Source organism: Podarcis filfolensis (assembly GCF_964270895.1).
Source record: "Podarcis filfolensis genome assembly, chromosome: 2".
NCBI lineage: Eukaryota > Metazoa > Chordata > Lepidosauria > Squamata > Lacertidae > Podarcis > Podarcis filfolensis.
In genome coordinates this window covers 105,159,402-105,168,663 of record NC_139605.1, presented here as the reverse complement: position 1 = coordinate 105,168,663, position 9,262 = coordinate 105,159,402, and the positions used below count along the sequence as shown (strand labels likewise).

At 45.9% G+C, this 9,262-nt stretch overlaps 1 long non-coding RNA gene across 1 annotated transcript in view; it reads right to left on the bottom strand.

Annotated features, from left to right (window-relative positions):
- The window catches only part of LOC310755762, a 1,619,227-nt gene that overhangs the window by 157,709 nt on the left and 1,452,256 nt on the right, over window positions 1-9,262 (bottom strand). The gene's annotated exons all lie outside the window — the stretch shown is intronic.

The window sequence follows — 9,262 nt, the reverse complement described above, 5'->3', positions numbered from 1 at the left end:
TGTGCCTGACAACAAATGTTGGAAATGTAAAGAAACTGAAGGTACATTTTTTCATCTTTGGTGGACCTGCCCGAAGATTAAGGCATTCTGGGAAATGATCTATAATGAACTTAAAAAGGTATTTAAATATACTTTCCACAAGAAACCAGAGGCCTTTCTCTTGGGTATTGTCGGCCAAGGGGTGTTAAAGACGGATATAACTTTCTTTATGTATGCTACAACAGCAGCTAGAATACTCATTGCGAAGTACTGGAAGACGCAAGAACTACCCACACTGGAAGAATGGCAGATGAAGGTGATAGACTATATGGGCTTGGCAGAAATGACGAGCAGAATCCGAAACCAGGGAAGAGAAGCAGCGCAAGAAGAATGGAAAAAATTCAAGGACTATTTAAAGAAATATTACAAAGTTAATGAAAGTTAGAATGATGTTGGACTGGAAAGTAAATGGTTACTATTAGTAATGGTTAAGACAAGGAGAATAAGGAAGAATAGTCTAAATTTAAATTAAAATAAGGGAAGATTTGCTGAACAATCGATAAGAATTTGGAATACAGAAAGGGGAGGCATGAGGAAGTCGGGGAAGATAGGATATGAAATTAGGATATGAAATGATACATGTTTTTTGTTTTGTTTTTGTCTTTGTATGTTTATGTTTGTTCTGTTGTGTCTATATGGAAAAATAAAAATATTATAAAAAAAGAGATAAAGAGACTCATGCTCTATCTACTGAGCTATTAATTTCTACTTGATAATAGCTGTGATTGGACGGGGCGCAGGTGGCGCTGTTGGTTAAACCAGAGCCTAGGACCTGCCGATCAGAAGGTCGGCAGTTCGAATCTCCGTGACGGGGTGAGCTCCCGTTGCTCGGTCCCTGCTCCTGCCAACCTAGCAGTTCGAAAGCACGTCAAAGTGCAAGTAGATAAATCTGGCGGGAAGGTAAGCAGCGTTTCTGTGCTCTGCTCTGGTTCGCCAGAAGTGGCTTAGTCATGCTGGCCACATGATCTGGAAGCTGTACGCCGGCTCCCTCGGCCAATAAAGTGAGATGAGTGCCGCAACCCCAGAGTCGGCCACAACTGGACCCAATGGTCAGGGGTCCCTTTAGGAAAGAAAGTGAATTATAAGTAATTGAAATTAGGGGTTGCTGAAAAAGTTTAAAATAGGGCTGCAGAAAAGGGAGGTATGGGGAAGTCGTTGAAATAAGGTTTAAGAAAAAGAGGTTATGAAATTATACGTGTTTATATGTTTGTTTGTCTATGTATTGTCAGTTGTATTGTGTTTTAATCTATGTTGGAAAATTAATAAAAATTTATATTAAAAAAAAAGGGTAAAGGGACCCCTGACCATTAGGTCCAGCGGTACCTAAGTCGCTTCTGGCGAACCAGAGCAGCGCACAGAAACGCTGTTTACCTTCCTGCCAGAGCGGTACCTATTTATCTACTTGCACTTTGACGTGCTTTCGAACTGCTAGGTTGACAGGAGCAGGGACCGAGCAACGAGAGCTCAACCCGTCGTGGGGATTCGAACTGCCGACCTTCTGATCAGCAAGTCCTAGGCTCTGTGGTTTAACCCACAGCGCCACCCGCGTCCCCAGGGGTCCCTTTACCTTTACCTTTAATAGCTGTGATTGCAGCTGAGGGCATGGCACCACTTTGGAGGAGCAGAGGATTCCACAGCATAGCTTTAGATTTTTATTTTCCTTTTAAAAGATGAGAACTTAATACAGCTGTTTGCTACAGAGATTTTCTGCCCGATTCCACCCAAAATGTTTGTGCTGATTTTTCAGCAAGCGTAGACAGAGAATTTGGTGCAGTTTTACTTCTGTGCATCACCCCAATTTTCTGAGACATATAATACATCTGAACCTCTTTAAAAAAAACCCAATAAATATGCCCACAAAGAGGTTGTAGGATATATTCTGTACCTTCATTAATTGCCACGGATTCTTGGCCTTGTTGTCTGGTTACTCATAACGTTGCAGTGGACTTCTGAGCCACCAGGTGGAGTAAAGGGACTTTAAATATCCCACCGTAGACTGCATAGTGTTAACAATTTATGCAGTTACGAAAGAGGGTCACAGACCAGAATGTGCGATGACACACACATGGCAAGGTAGGCAGTTCATCCACAAATGTGGTTCTTCACAACTGTGAACAGGGAAGTGGGGTACGGTAAATGAAAACAAGCTACTGCGGTTAACTCTAAAGTCATTCCTGCTCAGGCTGCACACAAAAAAAGCATTTTGGTTCCAGAAATGCATTCAGATTGTGCAGATAAAATAGAACTGATAGAATTCTACAGGATGTGGAATTAGTGTACGTTTCCGAGCACAATTCAAAGTGTTGGTGCTGACCTTTAAAGCCCTAAATGGCCTCGGTCCAGTATACCTGAAGGAGCGTCTCCACCCCCATCAGCTCAGTCCGGACACTGAGGTCCAGCTCCAAGGGCCTTCTGCCAGTTCCCTCACTGTGAGAAGTGAGGTTACAGGGAACCAGGCAGAGGGCCTTCTTGGTAGTGGCGTCCGCCCTGTGGAACACCCTCCCATCAGATGTCAAGGAAATAAACAACTATCTGACTTTTAGAAGACATCTGAAGGCAGCCCTGTTTAGGGAAGTTTTTAATGTTTGATGTTTTATCGTGTTTTTAATATTCTGTTGGGAGCCGCCCAGAGTGGCTGGGGAGGCCCAGCTAGATTGGTGGGCTATAAATAATAAATTAATATTGTTTTTATTTGAGGTAGGCCTTCCTGGGATTTTCAGTGATACAGTATTACGAGACATGCGGCTATCAGTGGGGGGGGGGAATTAAATCTTTATGCTGGATAGTAGGATTAGAATCTGGGTTTAGTAAAAGCAGAGCAAAGGCTAAGTTTGGCGAGAGAGGTTAGTTAATGATTTTGGAGATAGTATCGAAGACCCTGGTCCAGAATATATAGATAATCTTGCATTCCCACTAAGCATGAAAATATGTTTCAAGGTTCTTACAACCTTTCCAACAAAGGGGCGACACAGGGATGTATTAATTTTGGCTAGACAAACCGGGGTCCAATGCCACCTGAAAACAAGCTTCAGAGAAGTTTCTTGAAGGCAAGATGAGAAAGCTCTTAACTAGGAACCTGGAAAACATGAAAAAACTGCACATCTGCTGTTAATATATCTATAGGAGAATGTGAGATGTGTTTCCTAGGGTGAACGCAGCCTGCAAATGTATTAAGAGACGTTGCTACTGTACGTTGGAAGGTGATGGAAATGGCAGATGATAAGGTCACCAGCCTTTGGGTGATGCATTTGATACAAAAGGAGTTGTGACACCAGCTAAATAAGGAGGGATGGCATTGATAGGGGAAAACATCTGACAACTGGCAGAATCCCGCTAGCTCTGTGGATACCGCAGGGCCTCACCGTGAAATGTCTCCTCCTCAATCAGTAACCTTTAACAAGCCAAAATGACAAGCCCATCAAAAGTGATATTTCAGGAGCAGAGAAGACACTTCTCTTTCCGTAACAAGCCCTACGCTTGCTGTTCCACAGAGCACATGATCTGAGCAGAGGGTATTTCTGGTAGTGACTAATACGGCAGCCGGCACATCGTATATTATCTGTTTCCATCCTGCTGGTTTGTGGCAGATATCTGCGTGCAGTTATGAGGGACAAGCCTGCAGCTAAAAAATAAAAGCCTAAAAATAGCTCAACAACTTTTGTTTCCAGATTTTCACTTTCTTCATGGATGCACATGCAGTTGTTCCCCAGAAACCCATTCTGTCATATATTGGCACTTTGTTTCAGTTAATCCCCATTCATAAAGTGGGAAGAGGTTATTGCAAAGGGCTATGAACAAGTAGGGCCTACAACAAAATGTTACAGTGTGGTGTTCCCATCTTCACTATTTCAGTGACACCATTCCATTCCGCCTTCCCCTCATTTTCAACCACCCTCGCTTCCCAGTTTGTCAGTATTCCATAGACACCGAGTATGTACATCCTCTCACTGGGCTGTCTGGAGTTTCCCCCAAGATTGCTGCTTCTTTATCTCGTACTTCTACAAACTGTGAGGTTCTCACAAGCCTGCCGATATAACCCCCCTCTGATCCATAGATGGTGACTTCTTTGCTATGTAAGCAATGGCGCAAAAGAAGGAATGGGTGACTTTAAAAGAGGATCAGACAAATTCATGGAGAGCGTATTGCGATTAGGGTTAGGGTTGCTTATGGAATGGTGAGGCCAGTTACCATTCTCTCTCTGGAAAAGTTCATAGAGCTAAAGGAGGAAGTTGGGAAAACTGACTCTCTTCCCCACTTCCTCTTCCAGCTCTATGTGCTTTTCAAAGCTCAGATTTTCTATGGGATCTAAGTTTACACGTGGAGCAGAGAGGGATGTCTCCCATGGCACTCATTCAAAAATCCAAACAAGCTCTTGGGTCAAAATAACAACAACAATTATTTATACCTTGCCCATTTGGCTGGGTTTCCCCAGCCACTCTAAAATAGCTGGCTTTTCCTCTGGACCATTTCTGGTCTCAGGGACGCGGGTGGCACTGTGGGTTAAACCACAGAGCCTAGGACTTGCCGATCCGAAGGTTGGTGGTTCGAAGGCGTTTCCGTGCGCTGCTCTGGTTCACCAGAAGCGGCTTAGTCATGCTGGCCACATGGACCGGAAGCTCTACGCCGGCTCCCTCGGTCAATAAAGCAAGATGAGCGCCGCAACCCCAGAGTCGGTCACAACTGGACCTAATGGTCAAGGGTCCCTTTACCTTTACCTATTTCTGGTCTCAGACCTGGTCTCAGATCCATTCCCTCTCTTTCCTCCCCCCCTTCATTCTCAGACCCCTCACCCCTGCTGAAAGCTGTCGCATCGCAAATGGGCATTCTCGGTTGCTTCCCAGTGACACTTCCTACAGCACCATCCAGATTCCTCATTTCTTGCCTCTCCCAGATCTCATTAGTGTGCGCAGACATTTGATGGGCAGCTGTCAGACTGTGGCTGCTCAGTGCCTTGTGATCTGTAGCAAGAACATGTGGTTTTAGAATCACAGAACTGTAGAGCTGGAAGGGAACATGAGCTAAAAGCCCCTGAGGAACAAATTGGAAAAAGGGAAGGTTTCTGTTTACTTGCCTGCATCATGCGCATGTAGTTAACCCACCTATCTGTGAAATGTCCATTAGTGCAGCAGATACGAGGTTTCCAAAACATGAAAGCTGCATGCAAAAATTCAATACAGCAGGAATCTGCAGAACATAGGTGTAATGGCTTTAGGGGTTGCTTGTGCGTAAGTTGCCGCCGCTCTGGGCTAAGTTGGCTGGTTAAACCATTTCTCGCTGGACAGCCATCCACTCCGTGGCTGTTCAGTCGCTGGCAGAATCCGTCAGTGGGCGTTTCTTAAACCTCTTCCAGCAAAGAAGTTCTTTGACGCCAAGTCGCCGCCTACTTTCCCTGCGCGGAAGTCTTCTGCGCAGATTGGGTGTGGGCAGCGGAGGACCTGTGCTCTCCTCACTGGTCTCCTGCGAAGAGTCCTGGAGCCCCCTCTCTGTTCTCCCCATCGGCCCCCCTCTATCCCTGGTGTTGCGCTGATTTTCTTCCCCAGCCGGAGACCTGCCTCTCTCCCTGCTTGGCCCCTCTCCAGCATCGCTGTGGAGCCTCGCCTCCTCCGCTAGTTCCGATGGCAGTTCCCTGACAATAGGGATGGTATTATTCCTTTCCACTTGGAACCTGTTGCTTCTCCCAACCCATGCACCCCCTTCCATGTTGCATGGGGGTCCATTTCAGCCACCAGTCACAAGGAGAGAGGCAGCAGGGAACAAACCAAACCAAACCAGAAAAGACCAGACCAAACCAAACCTGGAAGGCTCCTTTCTGTCCTGAAGATGCAGATGAGGAGGCTGCTGCTACACACACACACACACACACACACACACACACACACACACCTGTGAACCCAAGACACAAACCTGGAATCTGAATTCCAGAATCTTATATTCAAGTCTGACACTATCCCTAGGCCTGCACTCTAATGAGACTTGAGCATTTTTTCGTGTGTAAATTTTAAAGCTTGCTTCCTTCATCTTCCTGCAGGGAGCGGCAGAAGTGATATCATCGCCACTGCCTGGAAAATCCCCGGTAGACCTTGCTGGGCTAGATGGGTGGCGGCGGCGGGGGCAGGGATGACACCCTTGTTGTTGTTGTTTAGTTGTTTAGTCGTGTCTGACTCTTCGTGACCCCATGGACCAGAGCACGCCATGCACTCCTGTCTTCCACTGCCTCCCGCAGTTTGGTCAGACTCATGCTGGTAGCTTCGAGAACACTGTCCAACCATCTCGTCCTCTGTCATCCCCTTCTCCTTGTGCCCTCCATCTTTCCCAACATCAGGGTCTTTTCCAGGGAGTCTTCTCTTCTCATGAAGCGGTCAAAGTATTGGAGCCTCAGCTTCAGGATCTGTCCTTCCAGTGAGCACTCAGGGCTGATTTCCTTCAGAATGGATAGGTTTGATCTTCTTGCAGTCCATGGGACTCTCAAGAGTCTCCTCCAGCAACATAATTCAAAAGCATCAGTTCTTCGGCGATCAGCCTTCTTTATGGTCCAGCGCTCACTTCCATACATCACTACTGGGAAAACCATAGCTTTAACTATATGGACCTTTGTTGGCAAGGGGATGTCTCTGCTTTTTAAGATGCTGTCTAGGTTTGTCATTGCTTTTCTCCCAAGATGCAGGCATCTTTTAATTTCGTGACTGCTGTCACCATCAGCAGTGATCATGACACCCTTAGAAGAAAATAATTCCACTCCTCTGGTGGCTGCTTCATTCTCATCTCAAGCTGAGTGACATTGGTGGTCATTAGTGAAACAAGTCACCATCATCTGCACATCCAGGCTTCTGAGGTCTTCAACTTCTGCAGGCCATTTTGACAGGTGGGTGACAGCTTTTTCCTTTGCAGCCTGGCCGAAATTCAAGCAGGACGAAGAAAAGGGCGAAAGTTAAATGTAAAGAAAGAGAAGGTTACTTTTAGCATATGTGGTGGATGTGCAGGGTAGGAAAAGCTTTCTGGGAGATGATATACAATGAATCGAAAAAAAGAAGTTTTGAATGACTTTCGTTAAAAAAACACAGAAGTTTTTTTTATTAGGAATTACAGGTACCGACATCCCAAAAGACCAGAAAAGATTCTTTATATATGGAACAATAGCTGCCCAGATGTTATTAGCCCAAAGATGGAAAGAAGACTAAAGTCCTAAAGAGAGAAGAGTGGCAAACAAGCTGAGGACCAAGAATAAGAACTATGAGGACAAAAACTTTACAAAAGAATGGGGGAAAATTTTTAAGTTACTTAAGACACCACTGTAAGCAAATGGAAACAATGGCAGAATTTTGATTCCACTTGTAGTGTAACAAATACCATGGAAAATATGGATTGATACAACAGTTAGAGATTGAAGAGGATGCAATATGAAACGTTTAAAATGGGAACTCCAGGGAGGGGGTGGGGAAGTCCTGAGATCCAAGGAATCTCTGCATATGGATATGTATTTGAATTTTACTTTATAATTTTGTATTGTAAAATCAAATAAGAATGATTTTCAAAAAGAACAGAAAAGAAAAAAGGGGGAAAGTTCCTTCACAGGTGTGGGTTGGATTCAGCAGTGGCCCCAAGCCCTCCCCCAAGGGATCAGCTGCACAAGCCCATCCCGATCATAGTTGTCAACCTTCCCTTTTTTTGCAGGAAATTCCCTTATTCCAGCGCCGTTTCCCGCTGCTTCCCACTGCTATCCTGGATTGTTAGATATCCCGCAGACTGTCCCTGGGACAGGTGAGGCTGCTGATCCCTTATTTTCAAGGCTGCTGATCCCTTATTTTCAAATCTGAAAGTTGACAGCTATGATCCCGGTGGGGCCTGTATTTGGTGCCAAATTTAAAAGGCACTTGATACAAACCCCGCTTGCCATGGAGCAATTGGCAGTGCCTTTTGCAGAGTCTGATTGTCCCTTTGCAACCTGTCCCACCACACCTGACATCAAATGGCATAGGTAAAGGTAAAGGGACCCCTGACCATTAGGTCCAGTCGTGGCCGACTCTGGGGTTGCGGCACTCATCTTGCTTTATTGGCCGAGGGAGCTGGCGTACAGCTTCCGGGTCATGTGGGCGGCATGACAAAGCCGCTTCTGTCGAACCAGAGCAGCGCATGGAAACGCCATTTATCTTCCCGCCGGAGCGGTACCTATTGATCTACTTGCACTTTGACGTGCTTTCGAACTGCTAGGTTGGCAGGAGCAGGGACAGAGCAACGGGAGCTCACCCCGTCGCAGGGATTCGAACAGCCGACCTTCTGATTGGCAAGTCCTAGGCTCTGTGGTTTAACCCACAGCGCCACCTACGTCCCCATATGGCATAGGCAAGCCCATTAAACCAAAAACATCTAGGAGCATTTCCGCCCCCATGAAGTGGTGTTGTAGTTCAGTGGGATCCATGTTTTGCATGCAAAAGTTTCCAATGATCCCTGGTTGAGTTAGAATGGACCAAGTGTGTGACTCTGCGTAAGGTGTTTTCAACGTTATTTTGTGTTGTCCCTGCAAACCATGCCTACGCCTTGAAACCCAGCAGTGGCAGAGCATCAGTTTTAGATAGAAAAGCTTCCAGGTTCAGTTTCCTGTTTCTCAAGGTAAGTGTCTCTCCCAGCCTTATCTAAAATCCTTGATAGTTGCTGCGAGTCAGTGTAGGTAATACAGTGGTTCCTCTGGTTACGAACTTAATTCGTTCTGGAGGTCCATTCTTAACCTGAGGTACCACTTTAGCTAATGGGGCCTCCCACTGCTGCTGCCGCACCACTGGTGCACAATTTCTGTTCTCATCCTGAGATAAAGTTCTTAACCGGAGGTACTACTTCTGGGTTAGCGGAGTCTGTAACATGAAGTGTTTGTAACCTGAGATGTTTGTAACCCGAGGTACCACTGTACTTAGATGGGCCAGTGGTCTGACTGAGTGTAAGGCAGATTCTGATATTCCTATGCAATTTTTAAAAATGTCTTATGTTTTTGTTGTTTAGTCATTTAGTCGTGTCCAACTCTTCGTGACCCCATGGACCAGAGCACAACAGGCACTCCTGTCTTCCTCTGCCTCCCGCAGTTTGGTCAAACTCATGTTTGTAGCTTCGAGAACGCTGTCCAACCACCTCGTCCTCTGTCGTCCCCTTCTCCTTGTGCCCACCATCTTTCCCAACATCAGGGTCTTTTCCAGGGAGTCTTCTCTTCTCATGAGGTGGCCAAAGTATTGGAGCC